Consider the following 27,651-nt stretch of genomic DNA (forward strand, 5'->3'; position numbering starts at 1 on the left):
GCCTCCAGGTGGATCACGCAGTTTGAGGAAAATACGTCATCTTTTCTGCTAGCAGTGGGTGACGTCAAATCCCTGTCGACGCGTTTGCTAGGAGTTGGTGCCTGCCGGGACATCATGGGTGATACATCGATGCGAGTGGCATGCGACACGCAGGCCCATGATGGAGACATATTCAACGCGCATAGAGCGGCATTGTGGTACAAACTCAGGAATCAATATCCATCACGTATTAATCCGGCAAAACTGGCAGGCAACCCCATAATGGAGACGGAAGGGCCTGGCGCCTATGTGAACAAAGTACTGAAGGAGTGGAGAGGTGAGCTAGGACACAACCCAGAAATTGACCCGTTGCAGAGAGCGATGTTTAGAGAAAGTGTGATGAGAGGGCTTCCAGAGGTGGTTAAGAATAGACTGGAAGACGTGGTGGGGTTAATGGACATGACTTATCCTTTGTTCTGTGCACATGTAACACATAGTGTGGAGAAGCAAAGGGCTCAGGAGCAGAAAGTCAGGGATCAGGATAGAAATGACGCAAGGAAGTTAACTCAGCAACAACTGCAGCCCCAAAGGAGGCTGCAGGCAGTAATGGTGTCATCTGCTACCTCTCCACCCATGCAGGACCAGGGACCCCCGCCTGCACCTCAGGTAGTGAGAAGCTATGGCTATAGTTCACAGAACCGGGCGTCCAGGCGGCAGGCAGGGAATGGGCAATCAGGCCCACGGTTTACACAGGGACCGGGGAACGAACAACAGTTTCCCCGTTTCCACTGTTGGAACTGCGGCATGCAGGGACACAGGGAAATGAGATGTGGGCAACCATACCGTCCCGGCTCGGAGTATGGAAGACCCGTGCGCCAGGGGGAGTCACAAGGGCCCTACAACCAGGGGGAGACAGGAGGGCCCCGAAACCAGGGGGGTAATCACTAGGGGTGCCCAGAGAATGCGACGGGGGGAAATCAAATGATTGTGGTTTCCAAGGGAGCTGAGCAAGAACCTATTCTGCAGGTCCTAGTGGAGGGCAAATTAACAGAGATGATGGCAGACACTGGAGCAGGTTTTTCCTGCATAAAGCAAAAATACGCCGCTCACTTACCCCAGTCTGGACAGTATGTTCGGACGGTCGGATTCTCGGGAAAAACACAATTAATACCCACGTCAGATCCAATCTCTATGACGTATAACAACAAGACCATAACAATACCTGTATTAATTTCGGACAGCACCCCGCGCAATCTCTTGGGACGAGATGCAATGTGTAAACTAGGCTGTAAAATCCTATGTACGCCTGAGGGGATTCAAATTGAACAAGACGTGTACCAAATGATGTTACAAGGGACAGGGGAGAAAGAGGCCACTGTGTTCTGGCTGGGCAACATAGATGCAGAGCTGCAAAGGGTCTGTGACCCCTGGGAGCCATTTCTGAAAACCCAACTGCCTCAGTCTAGACAAACAAACATGGAGGCACATTGCACACTACAGTATTTGACGAATAGTGACCTAGTTAGGAACAAGGCATGGTTGCAGGGACAGCCCGAGCAGGTGCAGATTAACTCATCTACGATAATTGTAGGGAGACAGGGCGCGGCGTTGAGGGTTAACACAAGTAAGTATCTACGGGAACAACATAGACTAAGAGACGCCGCCCCACACATCACTCTGAGAATAAATCCTGGTTACGAATCCGAACATCTAGGTTCAATGATACAGGAATCCGAGACTCAAAGGTGGGTCTCCACGGAATCTCCGCTAATTTGGAACAGCGCAGATGGGAGTTTCATAAAAATAATGATTTCCTTTTCAGTTTTGGCAAAACCGCAAGTAATCAGATTACCAGGAGACCCTTGCGTTATTCCAGAGGCGGATGCTTTGCTGGAACAGGACATGTTGGCGCGCACCCCAGAACGGTTGTGGTCAAAACACGACACAGATGTGGGTCTAATATTGTCGGCACAGCCAGTGAAGGTCAGGTTAAAGAAGGGTTGTAGACCACCCTTTATCAGACAGTATACAATGAAGCCAGAGTCGGAGGAAGCTATATCACATCAGATTGAGGGACTGTTAAAGGGGGGAGTGCTCGTCCCTTTCAAATCCAGATGTAATACACCTATCCACCCAGTGCTAAAGGCGGACAGGGCTAGGTACAGACTGGTACACGATTTGAGGGCGGTGAACGATGTGGTGTCTGGACCAGAGGCGGAAGTCGCTAATCCACACACCCTCCTGACAAACATCCCGAGTAGCTCGCAGTACTATACGGTCATTGATCTCACGCAGGCATTCTTCAGTGTTCCATTGGAAAAAGAGTCTCAGTATCTGTTTGCTTTTACCCACAGGGGGAAACAATACTCTTACACCCGGTTGCCACAAGGGTTCGCGCACTCGCCACATTACTTCTCGAAGGCGCTCAAGGAAGACTTGCAAGGAGTGTGCGACACACTACTCAGCATGGTTTTACTGTATGCAGATGACATTCTAATCTGCTCGGATACACGTTAGCAGTGCCATGAGGACTCCATCAAAGTTTTGAGTGGATTGGCCGTGGGAGGCCACAAGGCATCCCGTTCAAAACTGCAGTACTGCCAGCCAAAAGTTGAGTACTTGTCTCGCGTCATTCAAAAGGGCATAAAAAACATCTCACCCACGCAGCTCGAAGCTGTATCCAAGGCACCTAGGCCATTGACGGTCCGACAGATGATGACGTTTTTAGGGATGACTGGGTACAGCTCTGAGTGGGTGGAGGACTATACGATAGCGACAGCGCCGTTGAGGATGATGATAAAAGAGGCGGGTACAGACAAGCTTCGCGCTCCCTTGACATGGACCGAGGAGGGGGAGGACGCGTTCATAAACATTAAGCGTCTGTTGTTACAGGCCCCTGCCCTGGCGCTGCCGGATTATGAGAAGTGTTTCCACCTATTCGTCTCACATAGAGCGCAGCATGCGACAGCTGTCCTGACTCAAACACAGGGGGGGAGTGGGAAAAAACAACCGATAGCATATTACTCTAGAGCTCTTTCGCTGGTAGAGCAGGGTCTGCCACCTTGTTATCAGGCCCTGGCCGCAGCACATTTGATGTATGAGAAAGCAACGGCCGTGACAATGGGATATGACATTTGCATTTGGACACATCACAAATTGGCAAACTTGATTGAAAGAGGCAAATTTGTTCTGACCAGCCAACGGCAACATGTCAGGATTGGCAAGCACACATCCCCCACCCTGCCCATTAGCACCGGGGCCCCTCAGGGGTGTGTACTCACTCACTTCTCTACACACTTTTCACACACGACTGTTGTTCCTCCTCTCCATCTAACCTCATAGTAAAATTTGCAGATGACACAACAGTGCTTGGCCTCATCAGAGGGAATGATGAGACCTCATACAGGAGGGAGGTTGAGCAACTAGTGGAGTGGTGCCATGGTCATAACCTTGCTCTCAACCCCACGAAGACCAAGGAGATGATCATCGATTTCCGCAGGACTGGTGACCTCAGCCACTCTCCACTCCTCATTGGGAATGAGGAGGTGGAGAGGGTTTCAAAATTTAAGTTTCTGGGCGTGACAATGTCTGATGACCTGTCCTGGGGGGTCAGCATTGCCTCTGCTGTGGGCAAAGCACAGCAGCGCCTTTTCTATCTTAGGAAGCTTAAATGGGCTAAACTCCCACAGGGACTGATGGCCAACTTCTACCACTGCGCAGTAGAGAGTGTACTCACGTACGGACTACTGGTGTGGTTTACTGGCTGCACCAGGGCAGAGAAGGAGGCCCTCCACAGAGTGGTCAAGGCTGCGAGGAGGATCACTGGAGCTAGCCTCCCAGATATCTCCACAGTCTTTACCTCCCGCTGCCTACGGCGTATAAATAACATCTTACTAGACCAGTACCACCCAGCAAACCATCTCTTTCAACTGCTGCCCTCTGGTCGAAGGTACAGATCCATCCAGTCCGGAACCAGCAGACTGACCAACAGCCTCTACCCACGGGCTGTCAGGCTGCTCAACGACGAACATCAACTTGCCCCCCCCCGCATCCCACCCCCGGTGACATAACTCCCACTCCCACATTACAACAATAACTGTGAACCGGACTTGCATTGCTGCACTATACAATACTTCATCCTTTGCAAGTCAACGCCCCCCCCCCCCCTCCTTCCATCAACTCACTGGACTGAAATATTTATATTTATTAATTTATTTGCACAAGCACTAGATGCACTTGGGACAATGATGGTATGTTATATATTGGGACATTGGGACATTGATACTCTATTACTTTATTACTATATTACTATTATTATTGACATTATTATTTTGCACATGTTATATCGTATGTTGTATGCCAGTGGTGATGTTCCTAACAAATTTCGTTGTACCAACAATGACAAATAAAGATCTATTCTATTCTATTCTTACATGAGGCTCCTGCAGTACTCGGATGTTACGATAAAAACATGCCACGGCAGTAACCCGGCGGATCTGGTACCACTCCCGAGCGAGGGTCAACCGCATGAGTGCGAGGTGGAGGTACAGGCTTTCGTAAAACTCTGTCCTGATTTGGGAGTCGACTCGCTCGCGATAGCAGAACTCTCGCTTTTTGTGGATGGGTCCTGCTATCGGGAGGGGGAAAATTTAAGGTCAGGATACGCCGTCGTACAGTGCAAACCTAACGGAGAAACACTAACAAGAAAGGCCGGACAATGCATGCAACCATGTTCGGCCCAGCTTGCAGAACTAATAGCACTAACAGAAGCATGCATAATAGCTAAAGATCGCACGGTTAACATCTTTACAGACTCTGCTTATGCGCATGGCGTATGCCACCTATTCGCGGCCATTTGGAAGGCAAGAGGCTTTAAGAAATCGGACGGCTCACCGATCCTTCACCACAAGCAGGTTGTGGCGCTTATTCAGGCTGTAAAGTTGCCCAAAAGCATTGCTATCGTAAAGTGCCAGGCACACAGAAAAGACCTGTCCTTTGTGACGACGGGAAACAACGCGGCGGACGAGGCCGCGAAGGCGGCGGCTGCGGTGCCGTCCACGGCTGTTCTGATGTTTGCGGCCGAACTGACGACTGAGGTAACTGAGGATAATTTGAGTGATCTTCAGGACTCAGCCACGCAGGCCGAGAAACAGTCGTGGACGGAGAGGGGGGCTGTAAGGGGGGCAGATGGTCTGTGGAGGAGTCATAACGGTTTGATAGTCGCCTCCATCGATCTTCTGTCCTTGGTGATACCTGAGGCTCATGGTGTTGATCACTGTGGAAGAGCAGAGACCCTGAAACGAATCACGAAAATGGGATTTTGGTCCCCAAAGCTTCAGGCACAAATTGACGTTACACTAGCCAGGTGTTTAACATGCTTACAGGGCAATGTGCGCAAAGGAGTACCGACAGTGGCGGCTTACACACCCCTCCCTGAGGGACCATTCAGACACCTGATTATGGACTACACGGATATGATAACGCCAGTGCAGGGCAAACGATACCTCCTGGTAGTAGAGGACTGCTTTAGTCGCTGGATTGAGGCCATTCCAACTAAACACAAGAACGCGGACACGGTGATCAAGTTCCTGTGTCGCGAGGTCGTTCCGAGATTTGGAATTCCCACGATATTACAAAGCGATAATGGCCGCGAGTTCATCGACAAGGTGGTTAAAGGGCTGATGCAGAAATTAGGTATAAGACAGCGCCTTTCCTGTGTCTATAGTCCCGGGTCGCAGGGAAAGGTGGAAAGGGCCAATCTGGTCATTAAGAACAAACTGTTGAAAATCTGTATGCAAACTAAGCTTAACTGGATTGATGCTTTGCCACTTGCTCTGATGGCTATTAGAAGCAGCGTAAACCGCCAAACACAGCTAACACCGCATGAAATGCTTACAGGCCGCAGCATGCCAACACCGCCATTTAGACACCTGGCTAGGGGCCCGGCATTAGATATTTTTGAGCAAGATCTGAAAAAATATCTTCAGCAAGTGACTAAAATACATGAAGCTGTGTTTCGACAGGAGCAGAGAAAGGAGAAAAAGGGGGTGAAGGAGGCGGAGAAGGAAGCCACCAAACCGAGGCTGATCCCTGGGGACCTGGTCTTCGTAAAGGTCCACAAGAGAAAGTGGTCATCACCCCGGAGAGAGGGCCCGTACAAGGTGATCCGATCGACTGGAACGGCAGTCCAAGTCAAAGGATCAGCAACCTGGTTCCACTTCAATCACTGCATAAAGGCCAGCGGCGATCTCTTGGGGGATACAATCGATCGCAGTTATCCAGAACCCGACATGGAGGGCCCGAGACGGCAACTGGAAGGTGCAGTGCCTGCTGATGCTCCCGCAGATGTTGGCAGCAGTGTGCGGACGGTCGGCCGGGGGCAACGACGTCATTGAGAACCGTCACGGTCGACCCGTCCTTGAGGATGACGGGTTTGAGTGGGTAGGAGTCCCACGGGGTCCCGCTCAGTCTCAAGTACCGGCAGGCTTTCATGACCAGGCTCAGAATCAGGCGCCCCCTCTGCCCTCCATCGAGGAAGGGGGGGAGAAGATAAGACTACAACCAAAAGGGGTGTTTCCCGGAGGACCGCAAGGGCATGTTTTTGATTTTGACCATTCCCCCGTTACAGGCGGGGATACTTACCACTATACTAACGAGGATCGGGTTGTGGGGGTAGATAGGAGGGTTGAGCCTGTCCCGAACCAAGCACAGGGGACAGGGGTGAGGGGAAAAAGGGAGGTCAAGGACACTGAGTCGGAAGAGGTGGGGGGACAGGATATGTTCCAGAGGACAGCCGGAACGTTGAGGGACTCAGTGGGCTCACTCTGGGCCAGGTTGAGGGGTTTGCTTCCTTCCGGGGAACAAGATGGGGGCGACTATGACTATGACGAGGAAGACCCGGAGGCTGACCCGATGTATAGGGCGGCTTTAGGGAATGAGTGGTTTAAGTGGGTCCAGTACACGAGCGCGCAGAATCAGATAGAGGATTGTTATGTCTGCTCCAAGGCACGTCCGGATAGGCTGCTGGTGAAGGGCACGAAGTTCAGTTGGGCTCAGTGTGACAGGGACGCAGAGGCATGGGAGGGGCCCCATAATAGTCGCCCTTGGTGCGAGGCAGAGTGTTTGGGGTTTCTCGGCTCTAGTCGTTTTAAGGCGGCAGGAAACGTCACGGATTTCAAGGATGTCACTATGCGGGAACGTTGTAGGAAATTGGATGTACGTGTGCAGGGGGTAGCGACGGGGTTGCCAATACCCAGAGGTGTCAAACTATGGCTGACCAAGGATTTCGAGTGCTTGCAAAAGGAGGGGACCCGGGACGTAGGGGAGGTGGCAGAGGGGCGGTGCACTACTATTTGGAGCATCACGACTAACTGCACGAAAGAAGGAAAGTGTGGACACGGGGTCGTGTTAAAGGGAGTGGATACCAACCCACGGCCTGTAGCTTGCCCTTTTCATGTCCAGGATATTGCACTGGCGGACCAATACTGGCTCTGTGGCGGTAGGAGGTTGAGGAATACACTTCCTTTAGATTGGTCAGGTAGATGTGCCCGGGTTCAGGCGATCATGCCAATGGTGGTCCTACCATTATCAGTGACGGAAGGACCTTCTGAGTCTCCTATCTCTCGAACGAAGCGTAGCTACAAGGCAGACCCAAGGGTGTATCTGGACAGCATAGGACAGCCAAGGGGCATTCCAGCCGAGTTCATGGCTAAGAATGAGATTGCGGCAGGGTTTGAGTCTATTCTGCCATGGATATCGGTCAATAAGAACACCGGGTGGATCAACTATTTGTTTTACAATCAGCAGCGGTATCTCAACTACACCGAGGAGGCGTTGGATGCAATGGGGGACCAGATGCACGCGACCAGTACGGTGGCGTGGCAGAATAGACAGGCTCTGAACTGGTTAATGGCGGAGAAGGGTGGAGTCTGTTCCATGTTTGGACAGTACTGCTGCACATTCATTCCGACGAATGTGGGGCCAGGGGGAAAGTTCTCCGAGGCCATGGCTAAGCTGAAGGATTTGAGGGAGGAGTTGAGGGGGAATTCTGGCCGGAATGAAGAATGGTGGGGGAGTGGGGTGTTGGAAAGATTGGGACAGTGGGGAAGCATAGTGATGCAGACGGGGATATCCATTGGGGTGGCAGGGTTGATATTGGTTCTCCTTTTCTGTTGTGGTATGCCTCTCTTGGGTAGGCTGGTAACTTCACACGTAACGAGCCGAATGCTGATGGTGGGACAGAAAGAGATTGAGCCACAAATCGGGCCATGCCCTCAGCTTTATGCTGCCTTAGAGGGAGACGAGGGGATAGAGGATTAGGGGTATGGTGAGGTAGGGACATTTTCTTTCTGTTTGGTTCAGTTTTGTTTGTTTTATTCCTTTAACTAGGCGTATGGTGAGGAAGGGACATTTTCTTTCTGTTTGGTTCAGTTTTGTTTGTTTTATTCCTTTTACTTCAAAAAAAAAAAAAAAAAAAAAAAAAAACATGTAAAGGTTTTTTGAAGACATTTTGTATTGGTTCTTTCCTTTAAGAGTGACGGGGGATGGTCTGAGTGATGGTTTATTTTTTATTATTTTTGTTTATTTTACTCATGGTCCTGGTCAAACCGGAATGGGAAGAGGCATCGGTATGGAATGGTACGGAGTGTCGGTTCTGAGCCTGAGGAAGCATTGAGAAGAAGTGTTCTGGGGATCGGTTCTGGGGACTGAAGGGACAAAGGGGGGGGCTAACGCAGTGGGCAAGATGGGCACCTCCCGTCGAAGATGGGGGGACACGTGGTGAGGTCGGGACCAGCGCCTCCCGTCCAGGCATGGGGACATGCTTCTACGGGGACTGGAGGTGTGGCGTGGTGGTTGCTGTATTGGCAAAATGTGACTTTTGGCAATACGGTGAGGAGACTATGGCGTGGGCATGGAAGGGGGGCTGAGCGATGGACACTAGGACTCAATGTTATGGAAGAGACAATGTCATTTTTTTGGGGGAGGGATGTTCTATGTTTAGTTCTGACGGTCAACTTCTCCTTTCCCTGATGAGAGTCGCGGTTTCCGGCCGGAACTGTGGCTCATTTGGTAAGCGGTGGAGGTTGGGGGGATTTGTCTGTCAGGTTAGGATTATAAATTGGGGTGTTTTTTTTTGATGTTTTATTATTACTCTTGTTTTGAGCGGTTTTGTGTTTATTGTGAGAACGGTAGTCAGCCTTTGTTGGTCCGTTAGGGGTCCAGTGAATGAAGTAAGCGTTCTTGTTTAGTTAGACATTTAAAATGTATTAGGTTTCTTGTTTAGATTAGGCATTTAAACTTTTATTATGTAAATATGGTTTCTCGTTTAGTTGGACGTTCACATTTTCTTGGTTATATGATTTGGGTGGGACTAGGGATAGCCCCAAATGGGGGAATGTTGGGGAAAATGTGTATATGAAGTGAACTAGTTTAATATGGGTCAACTAAGCAGTACTGAAAGACGGTCTGGCTGATGTTCTTAAAACAACTTGGAGATAGGCAGATAGACATTTCAGTACATCACGTTGTGTGCTTTTAATCTTGTACATCATATCGGGTGCTTTAATCTTATACATCATATCTTGTCCTTTTCTCTCTTTCATACACAAACATATACACACACACATCTCGCTAATCTTTTCTCTCTTTCATACACACACATATACACACACACATCTCACTACTCTCTCTTTCATACACACACATATACACACACACACATCTCACTAATCTTGACTCTCTCTTTCACACACATACATATACACACACACATCTCACTTAAATCGCATCTCTCTTCGATGTTAAATCTATGTGTCATTTTAATGTACGTCATGTCATATCTGATATAATATGTACGTCATCATATCTGTCATGGGGGGGCAGGGCTGAGAAGGGATTTATGGGACAAGCAGAGGGATTGAGAAGTTAGAGTGTTTTTCTTCAACTGTGGTGACCGTCTGCTGATCCATATCTCTGCTGTTAAACTTTCTTTCATTAAACAAATTGCCTGTTGAAATTGGAACTATCGTCTCCTGCTGTGTTAACAACCATCAGCCACAACACTACCTCCTTATACTACATCATTATTGATAAGCTACCTCCTTATACTACATCATTATTGATAAGCTACCTCCTTATACTACATAATTATTGATAAGTGTAACTGAGGGGTACAATTCCCTGACTGTATTGATAAGTATGGTATCATTAAACCACTACCGCTTGATGTACTTTAACTTCTGGCCATCCAGTACACGATATCTAAGTATGATGAACACTTTCCCACATATGAAACCAGGTCCACACAAATATAACAGTCGAAGGTTTAATATAGCAAAAGGTATATACAACATTCACTTAATTACATTTATGATTTGAATGCACTTGTAAGGCAAATGAGTATTCGTAGGCAAATCAACACTGAATGTCCAATCTCTGGTTACGCAGGAAGCAAGTATACAACCTGGTTCTTTAGGGAAACTATAGCGATGGTACTTAAGGATTATAGCGGGATACTAAAGGGGTCCTGCTGGTTGTAAGTCAGTAAGGGGGGGGGGGGTTTGGAGAGCCGTCAGCTGCATCCCATCTGGCCAACGATTCCTGGGGAGAATTCAGGTACAGAAAACAGTGCCCGCAGGATCTTGATCCACAGATGAATACACTTGGGCCCTCTTGTAGACGGTAGCTGTAGGTCCACAACGAAGGAGAAGCGAGGCGGCCTCGGTCTGGGTTGAGCGCCGTCTCACCTGGGCTCCTCTCGGGGGTAATTCCAACACTCACTGGCGTTGGCTGTTATCCGCTCCACAAATCAAAGCACCCAAAGCAAATAGATATTCCATGCCGTATAGGCTCAGCAGTCGTCCGGGTAGGTAATCCAATGTGCAGGTCCACTCGTCCTCGCCCAGAACTCCTCGGATGAAAGCACCACGCGTGGTCTGCCCAGCCTGGTTAAGACTCTAGATAACGCGAGGAACGATGGGGGTGCTGCTCACTTTAGAACTTTAACCGAACGATGCACCATACATAATAGACTATTATTACTTAATAGAAATACGTCCCACTCGACGGTACAGTGCCAAACTATGACAATTCAGCTATGAATTTACACGAGGTCTCAATGCCTATTCTGGGGCCAAAATAGGCCATACTGCACCACACGTGGGTCGTGGGTGAGGCTTCACGTCTGTTACTAGGTTGGAGGGTAAAGGACTAATGGACTAAAAGAAAGTTCTACTTTACTTGCGCCCTATTTATATGCACGGTGAACAAATAGTACCATTCGTATTTCGGTAGCCGTATTCCTACGCGGAACCGGGGCTAGTTGGGACATGTTCGTCGGCACTATTGAACTTGACTCAAGGGGCCTGTCTGCTGGCTCCAGGTTCTTGTCCAATGAGAGAATGAACTATTATGGGCTGTAGTAGACTAAAGGGATATTCAGTGTATATGTACAAAGAATATACAAGGGATATCAAACGATATACAAATACTATTAAATATATATCCATAAATAAATATATATATTCGGTTTAATCTGATCCTTCACAACAGCCGCCCCCTAATTAGTCCCACCTAATTAGCTAAGCAGAGACAGATTAACCGCACTGTCTACCACTCAAGGTCCGCTGTAAGGGTCAGTCAACTCACAAAGTCGTGGGGTCATGGTCGTCATCGATAGTGTCTGGGAGTCTTGGCAGTTCTATTAGCCTCGCCACGGGTCGTGTGTAAGTTCGCCCTTGGACGAGCACTTCAGCTGCTCGGACATTGCCATCGGCACCGGTGATCACTTTGCTTACGCGGCCAGCCGGCCACATAGCTCTGGGAAGTGACTGGTCGATAATCATGACGACTGTTCCTTCTGTCAAATTGTCTCTCTCTTTTACCCACTTCTGGCGGGTCTGTAGAGACGGTAGATAGTGGAGTAGGAAGCTATTCCAAAACTTGTCAGCCATCCGGGGTATGCTGGGCTGCACGCGCCACTTTCGGCAGTCTAGACAGGTTCGCTGGAAGCGTCGCACTGCTTCTCTCCCTTGAAGTATCCAATAGCGACGTCTGATCTCCGCGAAGACTCTCTCTGCTCCTGCGTGGTGCACATCCTCGTCGTATTTCTTTATGATCAGCTCTGTGACCTTGTGTCGGCTGTTCAAGACTATCGGGTACTTAACGTCATCCGGTAGGTCGGGGGCTCTCCGCAGACGACCACCCACTCTGATGAGATTATGGGCGTCACTCTCGGGTGCCAGGTGGAGCAGTCTGCTGTCTGATGGGACGGGCTTTCCTCCCTGTAGACAGTCTAGCTCATCGGGGAACGAGTCTCTCTGGGCTCGTTGTAGTAGAAGAAGTTCTGCTTCTTCGTAGTCAGCTGCTGAAATGTCAGTGGTGGGCTGAATCTCTGGGTGGTGCCACAGGAATGTCTTTAGCTGCGCACTCTGTAGGGTGAGGCAATCATCTATGTTGGGGTCTGTGGAGGCGACTGTGCTCAATCCACAGAACATAGGTTTCTTGTTTTCAGCCTCCTCTTTACTCGCTTCCCGTGGGGTGGGCGTAGACCACTCTTCTTCCGGGAGCTTGAGGAACTCTGGTCCGTCACTGTAGATGTTGTGACGGGTGAGGTCATCTAGGGACATTCCCCGGGTGATGACGTCAGCTGGGTTGTGTTTGGTGTCCACATACCGCCAGCTTGCTGCTTCTGTTAACTCTTGAATCTCTGTGACTCTGACTCCCACGAAGACCTTGTATCTGCATGAATCAGACTTGATCCATGTGAGTACTGTCGTAGAGTCTGACCACAAGATTGTTCTTTGCACCGGGATGGTGAGTTCACGTTGGATTAACGTGGCTAGATGCGCTCCTGCTAGGGCTGCGCAGAGCTCTAGACGCGGGATAGATTGTTGCTTTCGTGGGGCTATTCTTGAGCGAGCCAGGATGAAAGCGGTGTGTATCTCTCCTCCCTTCTCTTGGGCACGCAAGTAGGCCACAGATCCATAGGCTACTTCGGAGGCGTCGCTGAAGACGTGTAGATCCATCTTGCATGTCTCTGGCCTCACTGTGGGTGGGAAGTAGCTGCGGCGTATGTTGACGCCTGGGAGTGAGCGGAGTTCCGTCTCCCACTCTCTCCATGTGGAGGCAAGGTGTGCGGGTATTGGGTCGTCCCAGCCCTGGTCCTTGTCCCATAGTGCTCGTACAATCATCTTTGCCCTGGTGGTGTAAGGTAGAATACATCCCAACGGGTCATATTGTCTGGCGAGTGTTCTGTACACACTCCGTCTGGTGGTCGGTATCGCCGTCGACCTTCCCTGCTCCGTGGTCAGGGGTTTGTGTCTATAGTGGAGCGAGTCTGTTTTGAAGCGCCAGACTAGTCCTAGTGTCATTTCTTGGGCTTCTCCTGGGATGGTCGCCATCCAGGTCTCGCTACTGGCTGCCTTGTCCGCGGGGGAGAGGCTGCGCAATACTTGCGGGTCGCTGCTGGCCCACTGCCTGAGATCAAAGCCGCCTTTGATCAGGGAGGCGCGTAGCTTGAGTAGGAGAGCCTCGGCTTCTTCTTGGGTCGAAACGCTTTGTAAACAGTTGTCCACGTAGAAACTGTTCTTCACACTGTGTCGGACCTCTTCATCTGCTGCTGGGTCCTCTGCGACGTGTTTCTGCAGTGCAAATGTAGCACAGCACGGGCTGCATGTGGTTCCGAAGGGGAGGACTTCCCATTGGTAGATGGCTGGGTGCTCATCTCCGATCCTCTCTCTCCATAGGAACCGCAGTAGGGGCTTATCCTCCTCCACTAGTCTCACCTGCAGGAACATCCCTTTGATATCCCCGCTGATAGCCACCTTGTCCTGGCGGAAGCGTAGTAGCACGCCTAGTAGAGAGGGGCCGAGTGTGGGGCCGGGCAAGAGCTCTTTATTCAGATTCTGGGATCCGATCTGGTAGCTGCAGTTAAACACAATGCGATCCTTGCCGTTGTGGTGGACCTTGTGGTGCGGCACGTACCATGATTCGGTCGTCTGATCGGCCTCTTTAATGTCAATCTTCATTACGTGTCTCGCTGTGATTAGCTTCTCAATCTCAGCGCGGTACACACTCTCTTGAGCGGGGTCTTTGGCTAGGCGCCGCTCTGTGTTCAATAGATACCGCTCCGTAGCTTCTTTCGTGGCGTGAAAGGTGGGCATTCCCTCTCGCCTCAGGAGTGGAGTTGCGTATCTCATCACTCCGCCGACTGTGACTCTCTTTGTCCCTTGCTCGAGGAGGTTTATGGCGTAAATGTCTTCTTTAGAACGAATGTCTTTCTTTTCGTTCTTAAAGGGCATTGTCTCTAGTGTCCATAGCCTCTCGACATGCTGCAGGAGAGTGGTGTCTTCTTCTGTCACTCTGGAGTGGAGGCAGCTAGTGGCTGCTGTTCGGTTGAGAGATTTAGCGAGGGGGCCTTGTAGTGTCCATCCTAGGCGGGTCTCGACTGCTGCAGGACAGCCTCTGGGTCCTGTATGGACCCGGTCTATCGGGACTATGAGGTCTGTATGGTCGGAGCCTATCAGCAGGGTCGGGGTGGCGCCGTCTATGAGCGGGATAGGTAGTTGACGCAGGTGCACATATTTATCCATCAGCTTGGCGATGGGGTAGGTGTACTGTGATAGTCCTATTTCTTGGCTGGTGAAAGCATTTGTAATCCTATACCGTCTCTCTGGCTGCCCGCTTGCTGCGATAGTGAAGGAGACATTCTCGCCTTTTATCGTCTTTAAATCTCTTCTTATTGTCCGAATCGTCATCTGGTTCTCGCTCCCCCGCAGTCCCAGCTGGGCCGCAGCGGATGCGAGGAGAAGGGTCTTCTCTGACCCGTCATCAAGGACGGCGTAAGTGTCCATGACTTTATCTTGGTGGCTCAATGTTACACGGACTACCTTTAAGAGCACCTGGGCGCCGCTGCTGCTGGCGGGGTCAATGTACATGACACTTGCCTTTGTGCTGCTCGATGGTGCAGGTGCAGGCTTTCTTCTGTTACTGTCGTGTAGGACATCTAGGTGGGCTCCGTCACACCGACTGCACCTCTTCTTTAGGCGGCACTCGGCTGCCATGTGACTGCGCGCACATCGGTAACAGCGCCTGTTGGACTTTATCCATTGACTCACTTCTTCTGCATTCATCTTCTTGAACAGGTCACATTGTGACATCCAGTGTTCCTTCTCGCAGTACGGGCACACCATCTTCCACTTCTCTTTTCTCGAGGGGGTACTGTGGTTCTTACTGCTCGGTACTGATTCTGATTGGTGCATGACAGTCACTGATCTTCTTCCATCGTTTACTCTCCTAGGTCCCTCTCTGGAGCTTGGTGTGCTCCGCACGAATGTATCCAAGCGTAGGCTGCTGACTTCTCTCGTCAGGAAGTCGGCTAAATCGAGGAGGGATGGTTCGGGACCGTTAGGATCACGGTGGTCTCTTTGCCGCCTAAAGCGCTCTTGTCTGGCGGGCGGCAGATCCATAGGCTACTTCGGAGGCGTCGCTGAAGACGTGTAGATCCATCTTGCATGTCTCTGGCCTCACTGTGGGTGGGAAGTAGCTGCGGCGTATGTTGACGCCTGGGAGTGAGCGGAGTTCCGTCTCCCACTCTCTCCATGTGGAGGCAAGGTGTGCGGGTATTGGGTCGTCCCAGCCCTGGTCCTTGTCCCATAGTGCTCGTACAATCATCTTTGCCCTGGTGGTGTAAGGTAGAATACATCCCAACGGGTCATATTGTCTGGCGAGTGTTCTGTACACACTCCGTCTGGTGGTCGGTATCGCCGTCGACCTTCCCTGCTCCGTGGTCAGGGGTTTGTGTCTATAGTGGAGCGAGTCTGTTTTGAAGCGCCAGACTAGTCCTAGGATCACGGTGGTCTCTTTGCCGCCTAAAGCGCTCTTGTCTGGCGGGCGGCAGCTTCTCTAAAATCCTCTCGACGTTAGAGTTGGCGTATAGCTCGTGCATACCCTTTTCTCGTTGCGCTCCCAGCATCCCTACCAGGGACTGCACTTTTATAGACAGGTCGTCTAGTGAGCGATTGTCTGTTGCTGGGGGTAGGCGGTCAATATGCCTTATCTCTTGGATTACGTAATCCCATATACGTCCATATCTCTGGTCCAGCGCTGCTAGAGCCGCGGTGTATGGGGTCGTAGAGGTGGCATAGGCTAGCGCTATATTGTGCGCTCGGGGTACTTTCAGGTGCTTCAGTAATATTGCATACTTGTGGCGTTCGTCAACGACATCCACCATCATTGTCTCTAAGCACATCCGGAGCTCCGTGTACTGTGCTCGATTCTCATGGGTGAAGTCTGGAAACGTCGGTGTGCCAATGTATGACGCCGTGGATGGCTGGCACATCGGTGAGCGTTGGGAGAGAGGCCTCCTAGGCGAGTCTCCTCTTGCGCCTCTCTGTGGGCTGGTACCGGCAGGGTACCATGGCCCGCTGGTCCAGGTGGTGTTCCTCGGGGCTGGTCGTGCGTCATGCTTACCCGTGAATAGAGTCGGGGGTCTGTAGCGCAGCGCCGCGGGGGTATAGCCTGGGCTGTACTGGACCTCCTGGTCCGGTGGAGTACTGTGCTGTCGTCGGGCTTGGTTCTCCTCCTCTCCCTCTTCTTCTTCTGTCAGGTCCTCTAGATCCTGTAGTCGTTTATTTAGCCTCTCCGCAGTGTATGCTGCTCCTTCCTTGTAGCTGGGTCTCGCTTGGACCGGTCGGGGAAGGGGGTCTGCGGGGGGTATAGGCTCTCTCTGGTGGTCAAGTTCAGGGTCGCTTGGTCGGTTAGGGGATGCTGCCCTTGACTGTTGTCTCGACGAGGCCCTTGAACCCCTGGCGGAGGGAGAGGGTGTTGCCCTGGTGATCAGCTGCTCCATTAGCTGCGCTTGTAGTCTGTCGCGCTCGGCTTGTAGTCTGTCGCGCTCGGCTTCGCGCTGGATGAGAGCGATGTCGCGCTCTGCTTCTCTTTGGGCACCGTCAGCGGCGCGCTGGGTGTCGGACCGGTCTCTTGCCATATTCTCTTCCGTCTGAAGGCGTCTCATCTCCAGGCGTATGTGCTCTTCTTCGCTCCGTTGCTGTGTTTGGAGTCGATCGCGTTCACCCTGAAGTCGATCGCGTTCACCCTTTAGTCGATCGCGTTCGGTAGAGGCTGTCAGGCTGACGAGGAACGCCTGTGACAGCATCCTCTCCGCCTCGCTGGGGGAAGACGGTTGTAGAGGTGAGCCGCTCCTGGCTGTCCTCGTTGGGGGGTCCTGGAGCTCTATCTCCTCGGCGCTCTCCTCATCTTGTTCCGTGCAGGGTTCCACCTCTGGAGGGTTGTCTTCCTCCCGGAGCTGGTCGGGGACTACTTCTTCGGTATTGGCGGGGGGTAAAGGCATGTCTGTTCCCTCCTGGTCCCCACCGTGAGCTTGGTCAGTTACATTAGAACCCACTAGGGCCTCTGTGGTCGGGGTAACCTGGTCGTTAAGGTCAGACATCATTTTACTTTCTACTTTTACCGCGTTTACCGTCTGTAGAAGGCTAGGTAGTTGACTGACAGCGTAATCCTCTAAGTACTGAGGTGTCTGTCGTCTGCGCCGCGGGCGTTCTACGTTAGGAGGACCGTTTCGTGGAGTGTTCATCATAGGCCATTTCAATATTAATAACACTATATTAATATTACACTAGTTACCCTCCGGCTCGAAGGACCAATTGTAACTGAGGGGTACAATTCCCTGACTGTATTGATAAGTATGGTATCATTAAACCACTACCGCTTGATGTACTTTAACTTCTGGCCATCCAGTACACGATATCTAAGTATGATGAACACTTTCCCACATATGAAACCAGGTCCACACAAATATAACAGTCGAAGGTTTAATATAGCAAAAGGTATATACAACATTCACTTAATTACATTTATGATTTGAATGCACTTGTAAGGCAAATGAGTATTCGTAGGCAAATCAACACTGAATGTCCAATCTCTGGTTACGCAGGAAGCAAGTATACAACCTGGTTCTTTAGGGAAACTATAGCGATGGTACTTAAGGATTATAGCGGGATACTAAAGGGGTCCTGCTGGTTGTAAGTCAGTAAGGGGGGGGGGGGGGGGTTTGGAGAGCCGTCAGCTGCATCCCATCTGGCCAACGATTCCTGGGGAGAATTCAGGTACAGAAAACAGTGCCCGCAGGATCTTGATCCACAGATGAATACACTTGGGCCCTCTTGTAGACGGTAGCTGTAGGTCCACAACGAAGGAGAAGCGAGGCGGCCTCGGTCTGGGTTGAGCGCCGTCTCACCTGGGCTCCTCTCGGGGGTAATTCCAACACTCACTGGCGTTGGCTGTTATCCGCTCCACAAATCAAAGCACCCAAAGCAAATAGATATTCCATGCCGTATAGGCTCAGCAGTCGTCCGGGTAGGTAATCCAATGTGCAGGTCCACTCGTCCTCGCCCAGAACTCCTCGGATGAAAGCACCACGCGTGGTCTGCCCAGCCTGGTTAAGACTCTAGATAACGCGAGGAACGATGGGGGTGCTGCTCACTTTAGAACTTTAACCGAACGATGCACCATACATAATAGACTATTATTACTTAATAGAAATACGTCCCACTCGACGGTACAGTGCCAAACTATGACAATTCAGCTATGAATTTACACGAGGTCTCAATGCCTATTCTGGGGCCAAAATAGGCCATACTGCACCACACGTGGGTCGTGGGTGAGGCTTCACGTCTGTTACTAGGTTGGAGGGTAAAGGACTAATGGACTAAAAGAAAGTTCTACTTTACTTGCGCCCTATTTATATGCACGGTGAACAAATAGTACCATTCGTATTTCGGTAGCCGTATTCCTACGCGGAACCGGGGCTAGTTGGGACATGTTCATCGGCACTATTGAACTTGACTCAAGGGGCCTGTCTGCTGGCGCCAGGTTCTTGTCCAATGAGAGAATGAACTATTATGGGCTGTAGTAGACTAAAGGGATATTCAGTGTATATGTACAAAGAATATACAAGGGATATCAAACGATATACAAATACTATTAAATATATATCCATAAATAAATATATATATTCGGTTTAATCTGATCCTTCACAACAATAAGCTACCTGATGTAGTATAAGGAGGTAGCTTATCAATAATAATAATAATAATAAAACATTACTAGTGTTCATCCCTAGTATAAAACAACATTACTATAACATTAATATTAATATGTAAGCACCCCGGCCCGGCCCAGCATGTACCTGTATACACACCTGTTCCTGCAGCTCGGCCAGACGGTTGGCCCTCTCCTCCTCACTGTCAGAGCTGGGGCTGCTGTCGCTCTCCTCGCTCGCGCTGCTCGGCCCGCTCTCCGAGGACGACGGAGCTGGGGGGGGCCTGGGGCTCGTCTGGCATCTTAGCGAAGCAGAATTCAAACACGTCCTGGAGACAGAGACAGAGAGAGAGGGGGTTAAGGCTGTTGTAAAAAGGAGCTGTAAGTAGGGATGTCCGATATTATCGGCCGATATTGGCATTAAAATGTGATATGGGAAAATATCGGTATCGGTTTAATGTTTTTTTTTAACATTTCTATAACCTTTATTTACCCAGGCAAGCAAGTAAGAAAAAATTCTGATTTTATTTATTGTCAAAAGTATGCATAATGTTATGTTAATTCCACAACAAGACATATGTAATGTTAATTACCTGAAATTATTCCGTTTTTTGGGGGGGGAAACCCTGCATATATCGGTATCGGTTGATATCGGTATCGGAAATTAAGAGTTGGACAATATCGGTATCAGTAAAAAAGCCAATATCGAGCATCCCTAGCTGTAAGTGTTTTTTTTTTGTCAAGACCATTTTTGCAGTGTGTGGAGTTCTCTCTCCTGATTGCATAAAGTGGGAGGGGATACCAGAACATTTATTTAGTGTTTACTGCAGAACAGAGGGAGACCCATGTTACTGACCAGACACTATATACTATATATCGTCACCGGCGGAAGAAAACCTTGTAACTCCAAAAACCCAACTTTCCAGGAGATGAAAAAAACGAACACAGATTCGAGGGCGAATAGTTACGAGGTTTAGACAGATGATCGGTTTAACCCTTTCCCATTGTTTAAACTTTGTAAAACCACACACGTATGGAGGGTGATCGGAGTTGATTTAAAAAAAAATTATAATAAAATGGAGTTACAAGGTTTTTCTTCCGCCAGCGACGATATACTATATCAGTAATGGCTGTTGGAATGTAGAGCAACTATTTTATGTACTTATTTTAACAAAAAAGACACCACTTACAGCACCTTTAAGGCATTATCATGCATCATCAATTAGTTTGTCATTTAGTTTGGTTATAGTTTGTTAGGTTTCAGTTTCGCTTTTGTACAATTTGACAAAATTGTGTACAATAACAAGTCAGCAGGAAGGTACAACTCTGGCAGGTAAGGGTGTCGAGTAGGGATGTCCCGATCACCTTTTTTTGCTCCCGATCCGATCCCGATCATGTGATTTTGAGTATCTACCGATACCGATCTTTCCCGATCCTTTATTTATTTTTTTTATATCCCAATTTCTCACATTACATTCACCCTGAATGTTGACATTATCCAGGTGAAAAGTTAACTTCATTCAAGCGAGGCATTGCAATCCTTGACATAAATCATTTGATGTATAATTAAATCAAAGGAAATGCGTTTGGGTCTGAAAGTGTGGCTGGTCTGCCGTTCTGCAGCTGGAGCAGTGATGGGCAGTAGCTAGCTACAAGTAGCGACGCTACATAGCTTAACTACATTTCTCAGTAGCGTGATGGTAGCGTCGCTACTTTTGAACCAAGTAGCGTTCTCTGTTGTGCAGCTATTTTTAGAACGAAGTAGTGGCGTAGCGTGAGGAAACGCTACACGCTACTATCCGGAGAAACAGACAAAGATTTGTGAAAAAAAGAAAACTCACCGGAGAAAACCCACTATGATTGGTTGGTTGGTTTAGATATGAGTATGACGACTCACGATTGGGTAAGGTTAGGCCAAAACATTACGGGTAGGCCAATCAGAGGCAGGATAGGACGGGACTCCAGCTCCGCAAACCAGGAAGTGCAAATCAAAACAGACCACTGATGAATGAATGCAACCAGTCCGCGCGAAATGGCAGAGGGATTCGATGTTTCCAGGGCTGATGGCATTGATGAAGATGATGTCAATAACAACAATGCCTCTCCATGGCCCTATCTGGAATGAATGAATGGAAAAGATAAAGTTGTGGGATGCATGCAGCAGGCGCGGCGCATCTAAGGTAAGGGACAATAATAATGTTGTTGTTTAAACTGCCGCCGTGCAGCATCAGGCATTGGGCTGTGTGGAAACTTGATCATAAAGTAAAAAAAATTAAAAAAAGTAGTGCCGCTGTAGTTAGCTATTTTTGCCATGTTCTTGTAGTGTAGCTTGCTACATTTCTCTGGGGATATCTTCCATTGTAGTTGAGCTATATTTAATCGAGAGTAACTTGTAGTGTAGCTTACTACATTTTCCAAGTAGCTTGCCCATCACTGGATACTATTGGTTTGTTTTGGCAAAATTCTTCTGCTCTGTGTGACAATAAATAAATTAATGATGATATGCAATTTAAAACCAAAACTAAGGCCTCAGTATGAGTTTAAGACGTGAACATGGTCATGTTTGTTGAATAAAAAAATATATATATAAAAAAGAAAAAAAAGTTAAAAAAAATAATAATAATAATAATGCCGATCCCGATCTTCGGAAAATCACATGATCGGCCCCGATCCCGTGATCGGATCAAGACATCCCTAGTGTCGAGTGCTACAGTTTTTAGTGCATAGTAGCTACTAAGTGATGCACCGATGTGAAAATTGTGGCCGATACCGATAACCGATATTAATATTTCTGTTCTGGCCGATACCAATATTTACCGATGTCGATATCTCTGTATAAAACACTTCTTTATGATAATCAAATAAAGCGTTTTTTTTTTTTTTTTTTTTTTACTTTTGTAACTTATTTTCAGAAATGACTGATATTTTGAAACATGTAAATAAAAAAAATAGATAAAAAAAAATGTATAAATAAAATAATTTTCCTACCGGCCCATATTTTGATATCGGACCGATACCGATGTCTAAAAAAAACGGCCATATCGGCCGATATATCGTGCATCACTAGTAGCTAGTAATATAGGCAAGGAAGATTACTTGGTAGCAAAGTGCATAAAAGTGCCTTTATTTTATTTGTTTTCTACTCAAACATCCGGTTAGTTTACCTGCAGCTTCCGGGCCATGGCCACCACGTCATAGTCTGGAGGGTTGTACTTGTAGCAGTTGGAGAACATCAGTCTGACGTCAGCAGAGAACTGCTGGGCCTCCCTGTATTCTCTGCCGTCCATCTTCCTCTAAACACACAAAGAAACATCTTGACACTTGCCTTACAGTACACCATCAGTATGTTTCCCTGGTGGGAATGGAACCACTAACCCTGGAAGTGCTCATGGAGCTACAGTACAGAACCAAGGTTCCAGCTGTATTTTAAGCTGCCATTATTGGGTTCTGGGCTGTATGGATTCTCTGTTTGCTAAGACAAGGGCACTCCAGGGTAGAGCAACTAATAAAACTATCAAACAGCAGCTAGCACCGCAGAGCGCAGCTAAGAGACGAGGGCACTCCAGGGTAGAGCAACTAGTAAAACTATCAAACAGCAGCTAGCACCGCAGAGCGCAGCTAAGAGACGAGGGCACTCCAGGGTAGAGCAACTAGTAAAACTATCAAACAGCAGCTAGCACCGCAGAGCGCAGCTAAGAGACGAGGGCACTCCAGGGTAGAGCAACTAGTAAAACTATCAAACAACAAGCTAGCACCGCAGAGCGCAGTGGGGGGCGAGTCGCTCTCTCACCGCGTACAAAACTCAGCGTCTTGTGTCAAAGCGGTGCCATGTGTCTACCTTGATGGTGCTGAGGTCCATGGGCTGCTTGATGATGTCGTGGTAGTTGTGCAGGCCCAGCGTGGAGGCGTCCACGGGCTTGTAGAAGGGCCAGGCGTACGCTGCATGCTTCTTGGACAGCAGGTCCTTCTGGACGCCGTTGCAGTAGCGCAGCTGGGGGCTCAGCTTGCTCCGCCGCGCCGCCTGGGGCACCATGGAGTCGGGCAGGTCCTTCTTGGGCGGCTTGATGGGCCGTCCACTGACCCCTCTCCTGCCCCCCCCCTGCCGGATTCTTGGCTCCTCCTCCTCCGTGGCCCATCCCCATCATCCCCATGCCCTGGCTCACGCCCATGCTGGAGTTGTGGCCCGCCCCCCCCCAGCGAGGTGAGGGTGAGCGGAGAGCCCAGCCCCAGGCCGATGGCACCCACGCCCATGGTACCCATGACGGGCATGGCCACGGCGGTGGGGGTGGGGGTGGTGGTGTCCGCCTTACGCTTCACGCCCTTTTTCTGTGAGGGGGGGCAGAAGGAGAGGTGCTTAGTGTTACAGGCAGGACCTCTAGGAGCCTGTTAACCTAAACTCTTCCAGCTTGGGACCCAAACTGTCCGACGTATAGCATGCCAGTGTCAGGGCACCTTGTGTATACGGTTTACTTTTACTGCAACTCATAGTATATATTCTGGGGGGGGAAATGATTGCCTATATTTATTGTAACATATAATATATCTGATACTAGGGCATACAAAGACCCTCATCTGCACCTTTGTTTACACAAAGTTAATTATATTGTTTACACTGTTTATTTCCCCTCATATTTAGATTTCATTAGATAGCCTGTATCATGTCTTCTGCCATCACCCTGCCCATGCCTGTAACATTTATATAATTATATTACAGCATATATATATACCCATATTTGTCTGAATATACCTGCATATAATAACCCCTCATATACTTGCTTGTACACCTGCACATAATAACCCATAGCTCTGTATGATAGCATGTACTATAATGCTGTATATACCATAGGGCTTATATTACTCTTACTAGTTACACTGCTTGCCAGTAGTAGTCATACCGTCTATTTATATAATACAACTGTTATTATCTCTATATTATATATGTACATACATCTGATTAGCACTATTACTCAGTAGTACTAAATTTATATATGTTATACACCCAGTTTAACCCTTTCACTGTCACACTACCAAACTGTTAACCCTTTCACTACCACACTACAGAAGGTGTAGAGGAGCCACAGCTATATATTTAGGTTATTGTATTATATGAATGTTTATATGTTTATTTTTATAACCTTACATTGAAACGGCATTAGGAATATTGATTGGATTTAGGATAAAGTCATTGAACCGTCTTATTTGTCATAATAGAACATTCTAGAACATTTGTGAGGTCAACAGTATGATGTCATAATCAAACATTCTAGAACATTTGTGAGGTCACAGTATGATGTCATAATCAAACATTCTAGAAAATTTGTGATGTAAGGCTGAGCCCGACCGTTCGTTCGTTACGCTGGCATTCGGACTTTAATTAATGGGTTCGAACATTCGCCAAAAAAAAATCGTTTTTGGGTGGAACGTTTGGTGCACACGCAACACGACCCGGGAGGTGGGGACGGTATAGCGGGTTACACACAACATAGCAGTGCTCACTCAGAGCCGTGCGGCTCTGGCAGTGCTCCAAAATATCCACCGTTTGCAACAACCTAACTCTGAAGTACGATTTAAAACGAGTGGGAACTACTGGGATATGTCTTGGAAACAAAAGAACTGGAGATAAAACATTGTGGAGTAAACATCGCGCAACGCCTGGGTGAAGTGGCTGGAGCGGCTGGTTTGGCCACGCAAAAGTGAAAGACTGCTCACTTGACCGCAGTGTATGTATGGCATACTCAACTAAAAGTGAGTGCGTTATATGATATTACCGGTATGTTTGACTGCTGTCTTTTCCCTTTATTTTCTTCTGAGTGCTTTGTTTACATGAACAGCCACCACTGTAAACAAAAATGTTTTCACCGATAGACTATGCAATGCCGCCCCTTAGCCCCTTACGTGACTGCGATCTGCAAGCCAGGACGCAGTCACGTAAGGGGCTATGCCGCACCCCGTAAAATCTATAATACAATTAATTAAAAAAAAGAACGTTCGAACATCCGTTCGAAAAACCGTGGCGAACGTTCGAACCCTAAAAACAGGGTTCGGGGACAGCCTTATTGTGATGTTATATGATGTCATAACCAAACATTCTAGAACATTTGTGTATCTATATATATTAGGGATGCTCGATATTGGCTTTTTTACCGATACCGATATTCCGATATTGTCCAACTCTTAATTTCCGATACCGATATCAACCGATATCAACCGATACCGATATATGCAGGGTTTCCCACCCCAAAAAACGGAATAATTTCAGGTAACTAATAATTTCACTGGATATATATATAACAAATATTGTTATTGTTTTTTATTTTTTTTAAACCGATACCAATATTTTCCGATATCACATTTTACTGCCGATATCGGCCGATAATATCGGTCGGCCGATAATATCGGACATCCCTAATATATATTCAACAATTCTCTCTGGACGATTGGAGAGGACAGAGAGAAGAGGGTTCCCCCCTTGGGGGGGGGGCGCTAGAGAGATGAGATGATGTTTGGATTGTGATTGTATGACAAGAGGAGCAGAGAAGAAGGAGACAGACAAGAGGAGCAGAGAAGAAGGAGACAGAGACGATAGTAATGTGTTTTGAAGATGAGAAGAAGAAGAGCGTAAACTAGATTGTAGTTAGGCAGCAATACGCCGAAAGGTGTCTAGACTGCCGGAAATTCACGAGAAGAAGAAGAAGAGGATCAGAGGGAGCATTGTGGGCGTAGTATAAGAAACGAGGAGGGCAGTAATACGCCATGTTGCGTTACACTGCCGGAAAATATAAAGAAGAAGAAGAAGAGGTCAGTGTGCATCTTGAAACAGTGCTGAGCAGTACTGAACAGATAAGACTAAACAACAGAGATTGAAGCCTGCATTTTTATTTATTTTTTTATTGATCTTTTTCCCCCTCCTTTTTCCTCAGATTTTCTCCCATCCCAATGTTAGTCGTTATGCCAATTCCCAATCTCCTTCCTGGTCGCTGCGCACTTACCCCCCACAGTCGGTCTGGGGAACAGTGGAGGCTATCACGTGCTTCCTCCGACACACGTCTAGCCAATCAACCGCTTCTTTTCACATGCATTAAAGCGTTCCGTCTCCAGACGGATTTCAGTCTTTTTTAATTTTTTTTCCGTCAATTTGATTTGGAGTCTGACGGAATTGGCTACCTGGTATAATATGATTTGTAGATGCGTAGGGCATTTTGACCATTCTAACCAATCAAACGTGAGCTTGATGCACACACGCTGCTCACAGTGCCCTCCCCCTCACAGACCTGTCTTGTCACAGACCCGTATCATTTGCACCGAAGATAGCAAGCGTGCAGGTCCTCTTTTAACACCACTGAAGCATTAAACAATGGCCCAGTAAACTATTCACTTTAGTTTACTACACGAGGCGTTTTCTAACGTTATCTAGCTGGCTAGCTGGTAGCTCATAACATAATTGAAATTCGTTTTTGAAGCTGTGGCTAACGTTAGCTAGCTACCGATCTTCGGGTGGCTAACGTTACTGTAACTGTAGCTTGCTAATACGGGCTGTCCTGGCTGGCTAACTTTTACTTTGCAATGGAGTGGAGCTAACTAACTGTACAAATCGATGTGATTGGCTGAGACTGTATTTTGTACGGTTGGCTGCCTGGCTGTTGTGGATTTGGGTAGCCAGCTAGCAGCTAACATCAACTTAACGTCAACACTCTGTTGACACTCTGAGCGAGTTTGCCGACAGCAATGTAACAAACAATATGGTCCGTGCGGAACCATTATCCCCAACACATAGTTATTAGCTAACGTCAGCATAATAACGTTAATGGAAGGAGTAAGCTGGCCACTAAAAAGAAAACACAGTGTTCTCAGACGAAAAGGATGAGCGGCACCACCCAACAAAAGAAAGTGTCGAGAGGAATGGAAGTTTGAAGATAGCAGTATTTCAAGAGACTGGCCAGGCTACAGTATGATGCAGGGACTGTAGACGGTGGTGAGTTGTTAACTTGTTCTGTGTTCCGCAACTATGTCAAAAAGAAAAACAGAAACAACACATTTGTCATTGTCGTGTTACTTCACAGTACAAATATCAACATCACACAGGTGTATCTATAGACGGTCTCCTCCCCACTGTATATTCTCTCCATGTATGTATCTTTTTTCTCCCACCCACCCTAATGTACAGTCTCCTCCCCATCATAATGTATATAATCTGTTAGGATCTATGGGTAACAGTACTCTATATTTGCATATCGTATATGTCACAAATGTAACATTACTATATACCTGCAATCTTATATTAACCTATATATCCTATATAACCTATATATCTGCAATCATTACTATATACCTGCAATCCTAAACCTATATATCCTATATAACCTATATATCTGCAATCTGTTAAATATTGATTGATTGTTATAACAGATTGCAGAATGGGTACAATACAGTACAGCTCAATACAATTGTTAAGGGGGTGCAGACCAGAGAAAGACTTTCCTCTTGTTTACATCAGGGTCCCCCATTTTCAATTCATCATAACATATATGACATACATGACATACAGATAGATAATACTGCTACATCTATACATTTATGATTATGACATACCAGATTTACAAATACAGTATTGTT

General features: G+C 48.0%; 1 pseudogene across 1 annotated transcript in view; it reads right to left on the reverse strand.

The window, feature by feature from the left end:
• Positions 1-27,651, reverse strand: part of LOC311225971 (bromodomain-containing protein 2-like) — a 45,776-nt pseudogene that overhangs the window by 9,324 nt on the left and 8,801 nt on the right. The window contains exons 4-6 of the transcript XR_014621039.1: positions 22,877-23,364; positions 22,203-22,331; positions 19,199-19,367 (exon numbers count right to left, since the gene is read on the reverse strand). The product of XR_014621039.1 is annotated as a bromodomain-containing protein 2-like (transcript). The remainder of the gene's footprint in view (positions 1-19,198; positions 19,368-22,202; positions 22,332-22,876; positions 23,365-27,651) is intronic.

Source organism: Notolepis coatsorum (assembly GCF_963971535.1).
Source record: "Notolepis coatsorum genome assembly, chromosome: 3".
Taxonomy (NCBI): domain Eukaryota; kingdom Metazoa; phylum Chordata; class Actinopteri; order Aulopiformes; family Paralepididae; genus Notolepis; species Notolepis coatsorum.